This window comes from Rana temporaria, chromosome 1 (assembly GCF_905171775.1).
Source record: "Rana temporaria chromosome 1, aRanTem1.1, whole genome shotgun sequence".
NCBI lineage: Eukaryota > Metazoa > Chordata > Amphibia > Anura > Ranidae > Rana > Rana temporaria.
The window spans coordinates 279,321,246-279,340,040 of NC_053489.1; the positions used below are offsets into that span (position 1 = coordinate 279,321,246).

Sequence of the window (18,795 nt, forward strand, 5' to 3'; positions counted from 1 at the left end):
CTACGTCGATTTTTCGGCGGAGGGGGGGTCTCCTTACAACCCATAACAGACCTAAGGGCCTGGTATGCTCCTGGGGGGGAACCCATGCCGGTTTTGATTTTACAAATTGCCTTGGAGTTCTCCCTCGGGAATGCATACCAAATGCCGTCGCTTGAATGGGCCTTTACAAGGTGTGACTAACTTTACACTTTGTAAAAGCAGCCCTAGTTTTACACCAGGCAAACTAACACTTACGGCGAAAAAACGAAGCACAAAAGCTTTGTGGATCGCCCTAAGTGCTAATTTGCATACCAGAAGTGCCCCCAGTGGCGGATGCGGTACTGCATCCTAAGATCCGGCAGATCCAACTCTATGTGGATGAGTACAGCAACGAAATTCAAGCCGTTAGGAGCGGCAATGACCCTCACACAGGGAGATAAAAAGGAGAGCACCAATAGTGTAATAACGTTGGAGCAATTTAATGTTATAAAAAACAACTTATACACTAGGTACTCACAAAAGTGGATTAACAGTAAGCATGTAAAAAACGAGTCACGGACTCGATGACATCAAATCCAGTACCTCTTTGGCTGGACTTGTGCGCGCATTCGTCACTCACAAGTGACTTCTTCAGGAGTGATAGGAGGTACAGTAAAGTGGTCTTAAATATTGAAGTTCCTCTCATCAGCCGTTGTTTGTCAGCCAATGAGCACCAGAAGTGGGGCAGCGGCCATCTTCCGTAGTGTAAACTCCCACAAATCCCCACACGGACACGGTCCGCACATCGCACATCAGTCGCCGCATCCGCGGCGAAAAACAGGGCAGACGGGGCCAACGGCACCACCGCAGCGCCGCCCACACTCACCGCGCCGACGGAGCAGGTGCCGGAAGTGGGGCGGCGGCCATATTGCATGGGCCGGAAATAGGGCTGCGTCCATTGCTTTGGACCCCTTGCCCTCTGAGTATGAGCGCCATTTTCTTGGTGCCTAGGCAGCGGATGCGGCGATGGATGTGCGATGTGCGGACCGTGTCCGTGTGGGGATTTGTGGGAGTTTACACTACAGACTTCATTATGATGGCTGCGATTTCATTACCGGCATTCCCCAAAATAGCCGCGATCGGACTTCCGGTGTCTGTTTGAGAGTTGTTTTATGCTGTTACCTTACAGCAGTAAGGTAAGGGGACATCTGCACTACCCTAAGGAAATCGGAACCTTCCTCTGCAAGCACTATATGTTTGAACACCTGGCACCAGCACTTTAATATATGCGTTTCAGTAGCGCTCAGTTCGCTGCTCCTGCATGAACACGGAAGTTTTTTTCCACATATTATTTTAGCCACCACTTATGTGTATTTTTTTTCTAGCCCTGTGGCTAGCTGCTATATTCACTGGGCCGGATTAAGAAAAGAGATACGCCGGCGTATCTCCTGATACGCCGTCGTATCTCTGAGTCCGGCCGTCGTATCTATGCGCCTGATTCATAGAATCAGGTTACGCATAGATATGCCTAAGATCTGACAGGTGTAAGTGTCTTACACCGTCGGATCTTAGGCTGCAATTTCACGCTGGCCGCTAGGTGGCGCTTTCGTTTGTTTACGCAAGGAATATGCAAATTAGTATTTACGTCGATTCAGAAACGAACGACCGCCCAACGCTTTTTTTTTACGTTGTTTGCGTTCGGCTTTTTCCGGCGTATAGTTACCCCTGCTATATGAGGGCTATGTGCGGCGTATCCTATGTTAAGTATGGCCGTCGTTCCCGCGCCAAGTTTTGAAATTTTTACGTTGTTCGCGTAAGTCGTTCGCGAATACGGCTGGATGTAATTTACGTTCACGTCGAAAGCAATGACATCCTTGCAATGTCATTTAGAGCAATGCACACTGGGATATTTTCCTTCAAATGTTTTTTATTGTATTTTTCAAAGATACACAATGAAGCACAAATAAGAGTCATAACAATACAATAGTTTCTTAGTCATACTTTGTGTTCAACAGTGTGCCTTGGTAGGCTTCAAATTATCATTTTACTAAACAGTAACCATATAGGGCCTTAGTCCAGTTGGATAGTGGTCAGATGCTTAAACAAGTAACTAGCAATCCCTGTTTACCCCAACGGGATCATGCTGTAAACAAGGGATTATGGCTCATTATCTTATATTATAAAATCAAAATGAACATAAAGGGGTATCAAGGGAAGGAGGGGAGGGGAAGGTGAGTAGGAAGTTATCTTTTACATCCGGTCTAGTTTAGGAGTGTAGTCGTTCAGGAACACACTTAATAATTATTAAAATTCTTCAGAAAATTTGAGGCCCTAGGATGAGTAATCCATTCATTCCAATTTTTAATGAATTTACTTATGGTTCCTTTCCTATGTGCTAACATTAGCTCATAGTGAGCCTGAGTATTGAGTCCCTGGACAACGTCAGATAAGTTAGGTGCTAAGGTAGATTTCCATAGTTTCGTTATGGTGAGTCTCGCTGCTGTAAGGAAGTTGGCAACACACTGGGATATTTTACGGACGGCGCATGCGCCGTTCAAATAATACGTCAAAAACGCGGGGTCAAGCCCAATTTGAATAAAACATGCCCCCTACACCCCCATTTGCCTTACGCCGCAACACATACGTTACGCCGCCTTAACTAAGGGCGCAAGTTCTTTCTGAATAAAAAACTTGCGCCCAAAGTTAGAGCGGCGTAACGTATCGGAGATACATTACGTGGGCCGTACAGATACGCCATTGTATCTGAATCCGGCCCACTGAGTATATATTGTTTTCACTTTGGATTTGATGTTATGCACCACTGAATTATTGAAGTATTATTGTTTAGATGCACTTTTTATCTAGCACTATATCTTTGAGATTTATTTAATTTCCTTATCCCATACAGCGCAGCATTATCTATTTTTATTCATTTATTTTGGTTTTGATACACTTGCTGTGCTGCAGCAGTACATTTTCTTACCTTTCCCCCTGTTGGTCCAGTTTTTCCCTCTCCCCTTCCCTTCCCTTTCCCCATCTGTTTCCAAGTCCCTTGGTAGCGCGGCAATATCCCTCTCTATAATAAACAAAAAATAGAGTGACAATTTTGAAAAAAAAAGCTATATTTTTACTTGTTATAATAAATATACCAAAATTGTTTTTTATAAAAATAAAAAATAAAATCTTCATCAGTTTAGGCCAATACATTTATTATTGTTCCACCTTCTAAAGTTAAGCAATTATTGATTTTACTAATCACTATTTTATAAATAGAACTGACTGCTTGTGTCATCATGATGTCAGGCTTAGATGTTCCGTATTTACTTTCATTGTAACATTACCTGGCTGGCAACTGTTATCTTTTATTAAAAATATACTCTTCGGTTTCTTATCAACCAGCTGTTAGTGGTAAATCATAGACAGAAACTTTTTTTATTGGAGACACGTTGTCCAGGTGTGTTTTACACTCCCTTAAGGCCTTGTTCACACTTGCTCAAAATGCTAACGCTGAACAAAGCCTCCTATAGCGTTAATAAAATGTTCATTGCATTAAAGGCAAGTTAAAAAAACGCCCTATACGCATTTGGCACGCCACATATGCCTATTTTTTTTTTTTTTTGCTGTTGTGAACAAGGCCTAACGCACCACAAATACATTGCAAATGCATTGGAAATGCACAACAGCGCGTTACCATAGACTTGAATGGAAGGAGTTGAACTGATTCAACTTCTTCCAAAACTCACATGAAGCTTCATTTTTGAAGTGCATCAATGCGACACAATGCAAATGTAAATGCTTGGATAATGTGAACAACATGCCTCAAACTCCTGCTTTTAATGTAAACAGGACCTTAAAGGGGTTGTAAAGGTTTTTTTTTTTGTTTTGTTTTTCTAAATAGGTTCCTTTAAGCTAGTGCAATGTTGGTTCACTTACCCTTTCCTTAAATTTCCCTTCTAAATGTTTTTTTTCTTTGTCTGAATTTAGTCAACATACTGTGGCCCACCGGGTCAAGCTCCCTCTTTTTCCTTTTTCATCAAAAGGTATTAGTGTAGCAGGGTAAGAAAATAGAAGAAAGTAGGCGAGACTGCCCAAGAACAGAAGAAAGATGGGGGGGAGGCAGGGGGGGGTGGGGAGGAGGGGGGGTTGGACCCACAGACCTGGGTCTAGGCTCTCGCCTGTGTAGTGGCACTGTCTATCTATGTATTAAGGCGTCCCCTTCAGCAGTATCAAAGCAATTATGGGAATTCAATGTGGATTTAGTGTAGGGGGGCGGGATGGAGTCAGATCTAATCCGACTCTCAGGGTGTCAGGTCAGCTCCCCTCAGGAGTTGTCCTTCAGGGGAGTACTTAAAGAGATTCCAATGTTGCCAGGTTGTTTTGAACCTTTCTTGTCTGTTTTGGCTGGTTAGGACCAGGAGCTCCAACCTACCCACCTCATCTACTCTTTTAAACCATGAGGCAACGGTCGGTGGGTGCAGGGACTTCCATAAAATAGGAATGCAGGCCTTCGCTGTGTCCAGTAAATGACGCACGACAGAGTTTTTGTAAATGCGAGCTGGTGTGTCATTAGCATGCAGAAGGAAGTAGGGACGGTGCGGTCTGTAAATTGTTGAGTTATCCTGCGGACCTCCCCCCAGAAATTCTGAAGTCGAGGGCAGGACCAGAAGATATGTAAAAGGGTGCCCCTCTCCTCTTGGCAGCGCCAACAAAGGTCTGGCGTTGTTGGGAAAAACATATGCAACCGGTCTGGCGTTCTATACCAGCGCGTGAGGAGTTTGTAGTTTGTTTCCTGAGTCTTGGTGCATAAGGAGGACTTGTGTGTGAACCTGAGTATATTCTGTTTTTGGGTGGTGGTAAAGTGGCAGTTCAGGTCTCTTTGCCATTTGAGAAGACTCAGGCCTCGTACACACGACAGAGTTTCTCGGCAGAATTCACCGAGAAACTCGGTCAAAACCCGGATTCTGCCGAGAAACTCTGTCGTCTGTACAGTTTTGGCTCGATGGAGCCGCCGAGGAGCTCGACGAGAAAATAGAGAACATGTTCTCTATTTTCTCGTTGTTCTATGGGAGAAGGCGTCCCGCCGAGCTCCTCGGCGGCTTCATCCCAGAACTCGACGAGGAACTCGACGTGCCAAGCACGTCGAGTTCCTCGGCCGTGTGTACGGGGCCTCAGGGGTTGGTAATTTTCGGACGGTGCAATGAGCATATCATAGGTTAGGGAAAGCGTGTGTGGCAGCACACCCGTCTCTGTACAAAGCCCCTCAAACTCCATCAGGGGTTGATTTGCATCCTCGGGAGGGGGAAGGCTGGCAAGGAAATTACTTAGCTGTAATGCCCTCATAAAGTCTAGGCGGTATAAGCCTCCCGGATCCGAGAGCTCCGCCACCGTCCGCCATCTTCCCATATTACTGAAGTGCGAAGCTTGATGCATGCCTGCCTCTCTTAGGGCCTGGAAGGGTCTGTCTCTCGTGCCCGGTTGAAACTGAGGGTTGCCCAATATGGGTCTCAGCAGGTTGAGAGAGAGGAGTGTGCCAACAGGTGTGCACATGTTTTGACCGTATTGCCGGTCAGTGAGGCTAGTGCCAGGGCCGTCAGGCACCATGGGGCCCTAAGGAGGGGGACTGCGCTTTGCGCTTGTTCGAGCTGTGACCACAGTTTGGTGTCTGTATGTCGACACCAGTCTAGGAGTCTACCAAGGTGTACTGCGTGGTAATAGGTTCGGATCTCAGGCATTGCTAGTCCACCGAATTTCTTTGGCATTGTGAGTATCTTTTTATGTATGCAAGGTTTTTTCCCTGCCCATAGGAACTTAATGAAAGTGGCCTGTATTTGTTTGAAGTAGCTGACTGTGATATGAATTGGGAGGGCCTGCAGGAGATAAAGGAACTTGGGTAGAATCGACATCTTGAGGATGCTACAGCATCCAAACCATGAGTAGAGACCGCCGTTCCATTGCTCTAGTAGTGTCTGCACTGTCTTGAGGAGGGGAGGGAAGTTGAGTTTGAAAAGGCATGGAATAGTTGTAGGGATGAAGGTGCCCAGATATTTTAACGCCGTGTTCGACCATTTGAGGTGGAAGTGCGCTTTAAGGCTTGTGAGTAGGGGCTGGGGAATCCCTATACCCATCGCCTCCGACTTACCAAAGTTAATCTTCAAGTTCGAGACCTGCCCATATAAATCGAACTCTTGCATTAAGTTGGTTGGTTGGTTCAATCTAATGTGGCACAGGAAGGGTTCTAGAGACAGCGTGAACAACAGGGGCGAAAGTGGGCACCCCTGCCTCATGCCATTGTTTATTGGAAAGGTATCAGAGAGAACACGTTCGCTCTGACCCTGGCCGTTGGTCACGAGTACGCCGCTGCTATCCAATTCATAATTTTGGTTCCCAACCCTATGTGATTCAGCGTCGCAAACATAAATTCCCACTTTTCCCTGTCGAGCGCTTTCTCTGCGTCTGTTCCCAAGAATATACACAGTGACTTGGTGGCGTTCGCTATGTGTAGAGCTTACCTAGTTGGTACGAAGCCTACCTGGTCTAGGTGGATCAGATGTGGAAGATGTCGTTGTAGTCTAGTGGCAATGAGCTTAGTGAAAAGTTTGAGGTCTTTGTTCAAAAGGGAAATTGGACGGTAGCTCCCGCACTGCGCTGGGTCCTTGCCTTCCTTGTGTATGACTGATAATTGCGCTTGTAACGTGACCCTGTGTAGTGTTTTCCCCGAACTGAGGTCATTGTATAGTTACACCATGTGTTGGCCTAGGGAGGGGAGGAGGGTCTTGTAGTAAGTGGCAGTAGGGCTGTCTGGGCCCAGGGCCTTACCCGATTTGGTGGCTTTAAGTGCCATCTGCAGCTCTGGCAGCGGATGGGGTCTTCTAATAAATCTTTGGTTTCCGTTGACAGTGATGGCATGTGGGAATCGGCTATGTATTTCGCTGTCGCATTCTGGGTGTGGAGTTACATAGTTACATAGTTAGTCAGGTTGAAAAAAGACACAAGTCCACCCAGTTCAACCACAAAAAAAATAAACAAACAAAATAAAAAACATAGTACAATCCCATACATCCAACTCCATACCCACAGTTGAAGTGTCGTGTTTAGGTTATAGAGGGAGTTGTAATAAGCTCTAAATTCTTCCGTAATGTGTTGAGGCAGGGAAGCCCTCTGGCCGCTGGCGGACGCAATGTGTGGGATGTAGGACGTTAGCTTTTGTGACCGTAACGTTTGGGCCAGAAGTCTACACATTTGTCCCCGTTTTAAATTTTCTTTCTGCAAATCTGTAGCGCCGATTTGGCCTTAAAGGTCAACAGGTCCGTGATTTGTGTACGGACGGTGTCAAGCTCAGCTCCCAATTGTCTGGTGGGTGCTAGTTTGTGGTTTGTTTTTAGGCTTTGCAGTTTATGTAGAAGTTGGTTCAGTTGAGTAGTCCATTGACGCTTTAGGCGGGAGCCGTGTTTAATGAGGACACCCCTAATCACCGCCTTGTGCGCCTCCCACACCACCCCACGTCACTATCGGCGTGCTGTAGTTGCCTAGAGTGTAAAGTATAGTCCCTCTCCCCGGGTGTAGTAGGCGCCATGCGTCAATCAGTTGAGCGGAGTGTAGGGCTGAATAAATGCGTTTACGCGCGTCTCGTGAGGTGCATTAGGTAACGGAGGAGGTGTCCTCCGACGGTGTCAACGGTATGTTGAGATCACCACCCGCAATCAACTGTCCCTCCCTGTACTTTGTGAGTCGCTCTATGTGGCGTTTAATAAATGCGTCTTGGTGGTCGTTCGGAGCATAAAGGTTCGCAAGGGTCACCTTCACCTCTTCTATCTGGCCCTTCAAGAATAAGAATCGTCCCTGCATGTCCGTCTTTGTGTCTGTGTATGTCTACGGTACTCTTGCCGAGATGAGGATCGACACACCCCTAGACTTGGTTTCCGCATACGCAGAGTAATAGACATGGGGGTAAAAACGATTCTTAAGCACAGGTAGGGAGCCGTCTCTAAAGTGTGTTTCCTGCAAGAGGACAATGTCCGCTTTCATGCAGTGCATGTCATGGAGGAGCACCCAATGTTTTTCGGGCGTGTTTAGGTCTTTGGCGTTTAAGGATATTACATGGAGTTCGTCCATTTCCGTGGGTGGGGGGGGGGGAAAGGTCCCAGGGGAGGTGTGGGAGGAGAAACAGGGGGGGGGAGGTCAGAGGTACTCAGTGAGTGGGACAAAGGGTGTTGGGGGGTACTAAATAAGCCTAACCAGCTAGAACGCTCCCCAGGGAAATCCTGGGTATCGAGCACAGTCCTATTTGGGGTGGTGGGTAGGCAGGGCCAGCGAACAAGCCCCCGGCTCTCTCAGACCACCCCCGGCAAATATGAGAAGGTTCTTCCTATAACTGTATAACAGTCCTAAAATGAACATTGTATTCTATCATGTAAAATACAATCAACAAAACGAAAACAAAATACAAATAATAAGAGAAACAGGCCGTAGTAAAGTGCAATAAAAATACTAAAATAACAGAAAACAGTGCAAACATCGCTATCCACTGGTCATAGCTAATATGTGTCAGATTCAAATTGGGGGCCTAAGCATTCCCCATTTTTCATCATCCCTGATCAATGATCTAATTGGAGCCCAGTCCTCCCACTGTGGCTTCGGCAGAGTATTTCCCTCCTACCTGGGGTTGTATGTACCCCAAAGTGCCATTGCCTCACCCCTCCCATGCCCCGCACAGCCCGCTCAGAGAGAGGGATGGGGCTCAGCTGACAGTAATATAATGCAATGCCGGATCAAAATTGTGTAAGCACCCTCCACCCCCCTCAACCAGGACCCCAAGTCCGAGTCCAGCTCACTCAATCCCAAAGTGCGGGGGGGGTCCCCTCAATGGGGACCCCAAGTCGTTAGCACCGTGTCCTCCTGACCCCAGGAGGGGGAATCCAGTCCAGGACCCCCCAACCCCCTCAGCCCCCACCCAATGCACGGTCAGGAGTGAGTCTCCACATCCCCAGTCCTCCTTGTGCGGCAGTCCAGATCGTGGTGGTACCATGTAGGCCGATGAGGGGGGGAGGGAAAGGGGGGGCGGGGGAAATGCTGTCCCCCAAAATAAATCAGGATGGGGAGGTTTAGGTCCCAAATAGGCAACCACAGGCCAAGTCCCTGGAGAGTTTTAAGTGGCGGCAAAAATCTTGCACCGCCGTGCAGCATGAGACCAACAGCCTCGGTTCCCACCCACGGGGAGGTATTACACTCCGGTGAAGGCAGGCATGGTCCCCGCCGACCACTGCGGCTCCGCAGCAGGGGGGGGCATCCCATCGATCCCCACCGGCCACTTACCCGCCAAGATAAGGGAGGAGGCCACGGGGCACAGTCATTGGTACAGCACAGTGAGGGGGAAAACTCGGTAGTGTCAGTGCAGGAAGGGAGACGTTGCCAGGGATGGATGGATGGCCCAGGACCTACTTACATGCGTCCCCCAAAGCCGCTCTCTGTCGCCGTCTGCCTCTCTGCAGGCGAGGAAGCACCAGGCCATGGAATGTGGAGATTCCCAATCTGCCCATTACTCGCGGGAGTAGTTGCAGCCAGTCAGGTACTGGTATCTGGTCCGCTTCCATGAATTGGAACAGCGCTGGAAGGTCAGGGGCGGTCTGCAGGGTAAAGGCACTTGCTTCTTTGCGGAACGTCACCGCGAAGGGGTATCCCCATCTGTACGTAAAGCCTTTGTGTTTAGCCAGGTCCAGGAGGGGTGGTAGGAGGGCCCTTCGTTTCAAAGTTGCCCTGGAGAGATCCGGGAGGATTTTTATCTGGGAGCCCTCCGCTTCTATGTTACCATAGTCTTATGCGCGGCGCAGGATGGCTTCTTTCTGTGCGTATCTATGGAGTCGGCAGACCACGTCGCATGGCCTGCTCGGATCTGTAGATCTGTCTAGCAGCACATGAGCCTCCGGGTCCTCCAGGATCGTGCGGAAGATGTCCCTCACCTTCTCTCCCAGGTCCCCCGTCTCTGTGTCTTCCGGAATGCCTCGGAGTCGCAGGTTATTGCGGCGGCTCCGGTCTTTGATGTCCTCCAGGTGGAGCTGGAGTGCCACTGCCGCGTCTCGGTGCTGATCGCGGGATTGCTCCAGGGCAAGCACCCGATCCTCCAGTGACGTGATCGACGTCTCCCCTGTGGTCACCCGGTCCGCTGTGTTGGAGATTTCGCCTCTCACCTACTGGATGTCTCGGCGGTGAGTTTCCTCAAGTGGAGGATTAGGGATTCAATGTCCATTCGGGTGGGGGGGGGCCGCAATATCGGATTGGGTGGGGAGGGCCTGCAGCAGCGCCCTAATGTCTTGTTCAGGAAGGCCGGCATCCTGAGGCATTTGGAGGGACATGATGTCCCGTTGCTGGTCCTGGGAAGCAGGTAAGGAGCTTGTGGAGACCCCCGGGGAGAGGGGACCGGTTTCCAGGAGTTGGGCCTGCTGTGCTGCGCCACGTGGAGGGCCTCTCGATGCTGCAGCCCTGGCTCCAGGGGAGATCTCCTGTAGTAGTTGAAAATAACGCTGGATTTCCCCCGATTTTTTTGCCTGCGGGTGTCCCCCTTGTAGCTGCTCTCGTCCTGTACTTTTTGTTTGAGTTCATACCAATTTAGATTGTTTTTCTGCTGTTAAGTGGGGTTTGAGGCCGAGAGCTCTGGAGAAAGGCAGCTTCACTCAGCCATGTCCAGGTCATGCCCCCCCCCCCCGCCCGGGGTGCATGGAGCCTTAAGTTTTAGCCACTTAAGGACTGGAAGGATTTGCCCCCTTAATGACCAGGCCATTTTTTTCTCTTTAACTGACAATTGCACGACGACGGTCGTGCAAACCAAACAAAATTTGATGTTCTTTTTTCCCCACAGCTGGTATTTGATCACCTCTGTGGTTTTTATTTTTTGCGCCATAAACAAAAATATTGTGACAAATTTGAAAAAATAAAAAATCTTTATCATGCACTGAAGCAATCATCATGGAATCTGAATAGAAGTGAAGCACTTATGCACTTTATATTTTTTGCTTGATATTGCCTTTTTGAGTATTGGATTGTTTTCATCTGCACGTTATTATTGCACTGGACACGTCTCTTTTATATATTTGTAATTATATATTTTTTGATATTTTATTGATGATTTAAATTCCTTGGTGAATTATATGGGACACTTTTTCACTGCAGTCATTCATGGATTGAGGTGTCCTTTTATGAAAGTGAGATCAGCGGTGATCCCGATTCTCACTGCTGATCTCAGGTCATACACAGTTTATGAAGCTGAGGTAATCAGTTGAGAACATGTTCTTCACTGATTATCTCACCACAGTGAGAATCTGTAACTCACTGTCACAGAAACGGCCAGTTTATGAAGGTGTGATCTCAGCACCTCACTGGAGATCTGTGACAGAATTCTCACTTTCTGATTCACCATCTCAGAGGTGGAGAATCAGAGTGAGAAGCGTGAAGCTGGCTGAGTATTGTGGAGGAAGAAGGAAGTCTTTTGACTTCCATGCTTCACACACAAGCAGCCATACAGTCAGATCACATCTTCTCCACTTATTACACACCCCAAAATTAGCAGGTTAGGAATTTATAGTGTATATATTATTATTATACAGGATTTATATAGCGCCAACAGTTTACGCAGCATTATAAACATTATAGTTACAATACAATTTAATACAGGAATGATCAGAGGGCCCTGCTTATATATATATATATATATATATATATATATATATATATATATATATATATATATATATATATATATATATATATATATATATATATATATACATATATATATATATATATATATATATATATATACACACACACACACATACACCATCATATAGCATATATATGTGTGTGTTTATTTCTATGTATATCTATAGATATATATATATATATATATATATATATATATATATATATATATATATATATATATATATATATATATATATATATAAAAATTCTACCTGCATTATTATTAAAGTCATTTTTATATAATTTTTTTATTTATTAGTAAAAAAAAATTGTAAACCCTAGAATATGGTTTTACCCATAGACTGTTCTATTACAGTTATACAGGGTTTATATTTGTATACGTTATTAAAAATAAATAAAATGAATGATCATAAATGTATTTTTCATTTATATGAATGGTGTATAGCTGCATTACATATGTGGATTTCCGTTCATATACTATACACCATTCACATTTAAATAGGCACATGTATGAGCTTTAAATATTGATAAAAACAATGTATTTTAATAATTAGGTTAATGTATATTGTTTGGTAGGAATGTAACTTTATTATTTTATTAATATGTGGTGTATAATGTGTGCTGATTCATGTTCAACTTTTGTATTTTTTACTTCCTCATACTGTAATCCTGCTATATCACACGAGATTACAGTGAGCAATTAAAAACACACATTTAAACAATGTGCCAAAATGTGTGTAAAAAAAAAAAAAAAATAATTTCTTCATCAGTTTATTCCAATATGTATTCATCTACATATGTTTAGTAAAAAAAACGCAATAAGCGTGTATTGATTGGTTTGCGCAAAAGTTATAGCATCTACAAAATAGGGGATAGATTTAGGGACTTTTAATTATTTTATTGTTTTTACTGGTAATGGCGACAGATTGGATCCTTTTGACATATTTTTGGGACCATTGACATTTATACAGAGATCAGTGCTATAAAAATGCACTGATTACTGTGTAAATGTCACTGGCAGGGAAGGGATTAACACTGGGGGGATCAAGGGGTTAAATGTTTTCCCTGGGAGGTTTTTAACTGTGGGGGATGGGACTGACTGAAGGAGGAGAGAGATTGCTGTTCCTAATCACTAGGAACAGCAGATCTGTCTCCCCTGCCCTGTCAGAACAGGGATCTGTATGTTTACATTAACAGATCCCCATTCTGGCTCTCTGTAGAGTGATCGCGGGTGGCCGGCGGACATTGCAGCGGCTGACCACGCACATTGGCTCTGTGTGCATCCCCTATCGCTCTTAAAGCGGCCGATGTACACCTACGCCGATTCGCCCAGGAGAACATACCTGCCACAGTATAATGACAGCGGCTGGTCTGAAAGTGGTTAATGCATAGAATGCATTAGGGTGAAAAACCTTTTGTGCTGCAGCTGCCCCCCAGACCCCCCCTTTTCCTTTCATGAGCCGATCTGATCCAGCGATGTGCACGAGCGCAGCAGCTCCCGCTGCTGTCTCACTCCTCTTTGGACAGATTGATAGCAGCGGGAAAGATTTGACATGGGAGCGGGGAGCCAGGGGCTGAGTCTTGTGGTCTGTGTCAATAGACGCAGCAGTGGGACTGTGAGTGAGCATGGGTGCCCCCATGGAAAGTGGCTTTCCTGGGGGGCACCTGATTATGAGGAGGAGTACAGAGCACCAGCAGGGGACCCCAGAAGAGGAGGATTGGGGCTGCTCTGTGCAGAACCAGAGAGCAGGTAAGTATAGGCAATTAAGCATGTTTGTTATTTTTATTTAAAAAACACTTAAACTTATTTGTCTTTTTTTTTTATCTAACACATATGATTAATTTAGTCCAATATAATAAATAAATAAGTTTCCACTCTTCTTTATTATCTAAATAAAAAAAATACAAAAGGTCAGTTTTTTTTACAGAATATATTTTATAAACATAGTGATTTTAACATACAATCATAATTTTTTTTTAAAAACAATGTATTCAATAGACAAACTTCTATAAAACCAGCGTCATTCCCCACGGTTCTTGTCTTCTCATATTGGTCCTCCTTAAATGATTCTTCAGATCACTGCATCTGCTTCACACTGCGTTCAGTTGAGAGCAGGTGATCGTCTCTATTTAGATGTACCACGGGTCATGTGACCAGAACATGGTGGAACGCTGCATTCCATGCAAAACAAAGAGGGATGCTGAGACTACAGTAAGCATCTTTACAAAGACTCTGCGGGCAGGGAGCTATTTCAATCATTTGCAAGGTAAATGTGTTTAGAATGGCGATCCTGCAATTGTAAACCTTAAACAATCATTTATGTTTGTTTTTTGTTAAAAAAAAAAAAAAGAAGCAGTGACAGAGACAATTGTAAGCAAGGAGGATGCAAAGCACTATGGCTTTAGCTAAAGCATCCAGGCAGCTGTATGCTAATACCTAGCAGAATTGTGTTGTTTCTATTTTACAGTGATGCTCTGATTTATATTGTGTGTGTTTTGTTAGGATATTATATTTCTATGCTGATAAGACGTATATGCGTTCTGATTGCTTGCTTCGTAGATTCTATTTTTAGCAGCAGCTATGCGAATCCTATATATAGTGCTGGCGTCTGTATAGGAGAGAAAAAAAAAGGCTGGTTCTGTTGTTTTAACGTTCATCCTATGTTTTAATACATGCGTGAAGATAGCTGTGGTTTTCTAATTACAATTCACTTTCTCTTATTTGCATCCACTGTGTCACATGCTTCTAATTGCATCTTTAAAGTGGTTATACGCAATAGTAAGAATGCTACGAGCAAAAAATAAAAATAAAAAAATTGGAAGGCGACGTTAAAAAATGTATCCAGGCTCTAAACATAGTATTATAAATACAGAGGGGCAGATGGTAAGACTGATTATTGTTCTGTAAAGTATAACCCTTGCTGCTATGGTGAAAGCTACGGTGTGGCCTGAGAACTGAGAACATGTTGGAGCCTTCCCGTTTGTGCTACCCCCTCCTTTAAATGCAGCCTTCAAACACTGTAATGGCTTAAAGGGGGAGAGTGTAAGTGCAGCTGGCTCATCATGTATATCAATGACCCCTATCATTACCGTAAACATTTACAGGCTTGTAAAGTGCAACCTAGACAATGAAACCTTCTGTATATGACTATTAGAAATTAGTGTCCTAAAAGGGTGCATAAAACAGTTTTTTATAAGAGAAATAGAATAACATTTTAATTAAGTTTTATCAGTATGGGAAAAAAAAATTGTATTTGTGTTATTTTTACCTAATCCATAAGCTTTAAAAAGGATTAAAGTAAATCTATACCATAACTAGATAGCATTATTTTTCTAAAGGTATACCGTATATACTCGAGTATAAGCCGACCCGAATATAAGCCGAGGCACCTAATTTTACCACAAAAAAAAGGGAAAACGTATTGACTGGAACATAAGCTTAGGGTGTCCATCTGCATGCTTCACTGCGTCCATGTGCATGCCTCACTGTGCCCATGCCTCACTGTGCCGATGCCTTACTGTGCCCATGACTAGACTGATGTTTAACATGGGAGTCTATGGAAAGGGTACCCAGATTTGAAAAATCGGTGCTCCCTGGCCGTAGGTCTCCCAGACAACAAACTTTTCACACTAGTGACGCTACATGTGTGCCATGTTTGGGGTTCAGAAGACCTACGACCGGCCAGTACCGGGTCCCCAAAGTCACTGGAGAAATTACCATTTAACATGGAAGTCTATGGAATGGGTGCCCGGCTTTGAAAAATCAGTGCTCCCCAGCCGTAGGTCCCTTTGGACAACAAACTTTGCACACTTGTGGAGAAAGAGTTTGGGATTCAGGGGACCTACGGCCGTTACCAGGTCCGCAAATTCCGGGAGATCAGGCACAAAAAGGTGACTCGAGTATAAGCTGAGGGGGGCATTTTCAGCACCAAAAAATGTGCTTAAAAACTCAGCTTATACTCGGGTATATATGGTATATATCATAAAAAAAGTGACTTTCTTTTAGTAAGTTCATTCAGATTTTACCTTGTGTCCCCCTTTTGTTGCATCTCAGTATTGCTGATCTCCTCCAGCCTCTTTCAGCCTACTTTCTTTCTGCATTCACTTGCACCATTGTGGGCTGCACATCATTGCTTTGGACTTGCTTCCTGATGGTGACAACAGTGGACTAGGACAATATGTGTTAACACCTACAGGTGTGGGCCCAGTTCTGTGCATTTTTCTAGCATTCCTGCACATCGCATGTAGGGCAGATCTTTCATTTAAGATGATAAAGATGATAAAGATTAACTAAGGTGTGTAGCTTAGAAAAATAAAAAAATCGACTACAAAAATCCAGGGAAAAAAAGTCTAGTGTAAAAAAGCTAATAAGAAGATCAGAGAGCCTCCCTACGTAAAGAAAAATGCTTTGGTAGTGTAGCATTTATTTTAAATTCATGTATCGTTAAAAGCATATATAAAAAATCATGAATGTCTTACATACAAAGCTGCTGCCGACCCAGGATGGCATGACGGCACTAGCAGCTCCTTCCCCATTGCGTTTCGTCCAATAGGACGTTATCAAGGGGTTCTCTGAGGACTTTAAACTTTATTTCACTGATTACATTGGCGCTGCACATTTTGTTTTATATAAATGTGGATTTAAGTTTTGGGTATATTACTTATATGAGAAAGCTGCCCCCAAGATCATTTCACAGCGCAGAAAGTAATTTTTTTAAATTTCTTTTGCAAAAAATAAGTCACTGACTCTTTTCCAAAAACATGCAGCATTGACCTGCATGGTGCTAGAGCACCATATGGTTTGGTGTACAGGAAAATGTGTACGTTTGCAGATGTATGGGGTGCCATTAACAATTACGCAAAGATGTAAACGTGACTGGGAAGCAGTTGTCACCCAATAACAGGAAGTAACTAAATAAGTACCTTTATGTACAGTAAATGTACTAGCAGATTTAGATACACTATTGATGGTCATAAATAGATTGAACTTCGGCTGGTTCGGCAGGGATGAAGTCAGCATATCAATCTACTTCTGTACTACTACTAGCCTGTTGGAAAATTTCCATATGATCAGTGCTGCCAGCTATAGATGGCAGTGCTGATCAGTGTATTCTATTGGTGGGAAAGTCTCCCCACTGTGTGGATTAGGGAATCAAGTAAGTTTCTTTCATTCAACCGGCTGGTTGAACAAAAAAAATAAAAAAAATACTGCCTTACAAATTGAAACCAAACTCCAGCTAACACTTTCTAAGCAATTACAGCAGTTTTGTTTCTTTTTGGGATACAGGTTTTACATAAACATAAATAATATCATAGTATGCACCCATCTCAGTAGTAAATGGTTTGCCTCATCCCTGTAACGCTGGACTGGCCTACTGGGTAGGTAGCTGTGATTTCCCGGTAGTCTGGCAAGACAGTCTGTCCTGGGGCTGCTTTGAGAGCAGTGGCTCCCATAAAAAATATGGCTGCGGGCCTGGACCGAAATGTCAACTGCGCTTGCGCCGCCGCCATGCCAAAGCTAGCTGGGCTCGGGAAAGCCTGTACACGCTCAGCCATTTTCGGGCAGGGGGCCACATGCGCAGTGAAGTAATGGCGCCGGGCGGCACCATTTCTAAATGTAATGTAGCAGTGGCACTCGTCTCAGTGAGGTCTCGGCAGTGGGGCGCACCTCTCATCACGGCCGGGTAGGACCGGACCGCTCCACAGCCTCTGACCACCTCCTGGTATTACTCTTCTGTGCCATGTCCACAGCCTCTGACATCTCCTCCTATCCTGTGCCATAACCGAAGCCTCCGACATCTCCTGTACCATGTCTGCAGCCTCTGACATCTCCTGTACCATGTCCGAAGTCTCTGACATCTTCTGTAAAATGTCTGCAGCCTCTGATATCTTCTGTACTATGTCCACAGCCTCTGGCATCTCTCTCCTATATCATGTCCGCAGCCTCTGACATCTTCTGTACTATGTCCACAGCCTCTGGCATCTCTCTCCTATATCATGTCCGCAGCCTCTGACATCTCCTGTATCATGTCTGCAGCCTCTGACATCTTCTGCACCATGGTGGCAGCCTCTGACCTCCCCAGTAGCATGTCCTCAGCCTCTGATATCTCCTCTACCATGTCCGCAGCCTCTGACATCTCCTGTACTATGTCTGCAGCCTCTGACATCTCCTGTACCATGTCCGTAGCCTCTGATATCTCCTGTACCATGTCCGTAGCCTCTGACATCTCCTCCTGGGCTGGTATAAAATAATTTCCAGGGCTGGTTTTTATTTCCAGTCCGGCCCTGCTGTAACTGCAAGACAGCTTGCTCTTTTGAAAAACAACAGACTTACTGGCTGGATCACCAGATGAAAATAGAAGAAAGAAAGCATCAGAGAGAAACCTAATGCAGCCATCTAAGAAATGGTAAACTATAATATATATTTTTTCATTGCAAATTCAGGCCATGCTTCGCAATGCAACACCCTGTTTTTGCTTTAGTGTACCTTCTCACTCACTCTTATTCAACTACTCCTTGAAAAAGATTCACTTCCTGTCTGGTTTATATCTTATCTCAATAGTTGCTAAGTAATTAGGCAGAGTATTTGCAGAGGCTAATCTACCTAGCCTCTAGTAGCTTTTCTACATATTTTGGTATTTAATACAATAACAACAATTTGGAAAGTCAAGCATGTCAAGTTGTGTCAATAGGTACTAGGGGCCAGATTCACAGAAAAAGTACGCCGGAGTATCTGCTGATACTCTGGCGTACTTTCAAATTTGCCTCGTCGTATCTTTATTTGTAATTCACAAACAAAGATACGACGGCATTTGGCTAAGATCCGACAGGCGTACGGCTTTGTACGCCTTCGGATCTTAGGATGCAATACTTTGGCGCCCGCTTGGTGGAGTTCGCGTCGTTTTCCGCGTCGGGTATGCTAATTAGCTGTTTACGGCGATCCACGAAGGTACGCGCGTTCGTCGCATTCTCTTACGTCGTCGCTAGTCGGCTTTTCCCGTCGTAAAGTTGCGATTGCTATTTAGGTGGTGTAAAAATTAAACAGCCCATGTTAAAGTATGGCTGTCGTTCCCGCGTCAAATTAAATTTTTTTTTTTGCGTAAGTCGTCTGGGAATACGAAA

At 44.8% G+C, this 18,795-nt stretch overlaps 1 protein-coding gene across 9 annotated transcripts in view; it reads left to right on the plus strand.

The window, feature by feature from the left end:
- LOC120942938 (protein prune homolog 2) overlaps positions 1–18,795 on the plus strand; it is a 159,259-nt gene that overhangs the window by 12,883 nt on the left and 127,581 nt on the right. Inside the window, exon 1 of one of the 9 annotated variants that reach the window (XM_040355946.1) lies at positions 13,773–13,940. The exons of the other annotated variants lie outside the window; for them this stretch is intronic. The gene's annotated coding sequence lies outside the window, so the exon portion shown is untranslated. Of the gene's footprint in view, positions 1–13,772; positions 13,941–18,795 lie in introns of those variants that run through there. 9 annotated transcript variants of the gene reach the window in all.